Genomic DNA, 588 nt, shown 5'->3' with positions numbered 1-588 from the left:
TATATATATATATATATATATATATATATATACCAATAACTAGTAGAAAATATTTGCGAAGAAATTGTTAACGATATTGTTATTTAGGGTAAAATAATTCAATTGATCCTAACAGAAACAATAATATAGGCGATTGCATGCCCCAAAACTCAGTAAATAGCTGAATGATTAAAATGCATAGTAATCAAAGGATATACTGAGTATGAATGTCTACCTGCTGGAAATAACAGCCAAAACTCTTTTTTCAATTGCTGATAAAATAACACTGATAATAACTACAGAAATCAACCGTCTTTGAGCATACGGGTCAAGAAAATCATTCACTATAACTATATTGAAGCCAGCTATAGATTTTCTAGTATTTGAACTGAGGTGGACCGGTTTCTGGACTGGTATTATGACATCACATTCCTCAACACGTGTTGCCACAATAAAAAGAATCACCCAGTCGCCACGTTAAAGTCTGCACTGCACTGACTTGCTTTGCGCCAAATAATAGGTGTCTCAGTGTGTTCGTCAAACAAATGCTCGTCGGAATGAATCATTCTATAAAGTAAGGATTAAGTTTGGGATATATATATATATATA

This window comes from Octopus bimaculoides, chromosome 15 (genome assembly GCF_001194135.2).
Source record: "Octopus bimaculoides isolate UCB-OBI-ISO-001 chromosome 15, ASM119413v2, whole genome shotgun sequence".
NCBI lineage: Eukaryota > Metazoa > Mollusca > Cephalopoda > Octopoda > Octopodidae > Octopus > Octopus bimaculoides.
Note: the sequence above shows the minus strand (reverse complement) of the source record.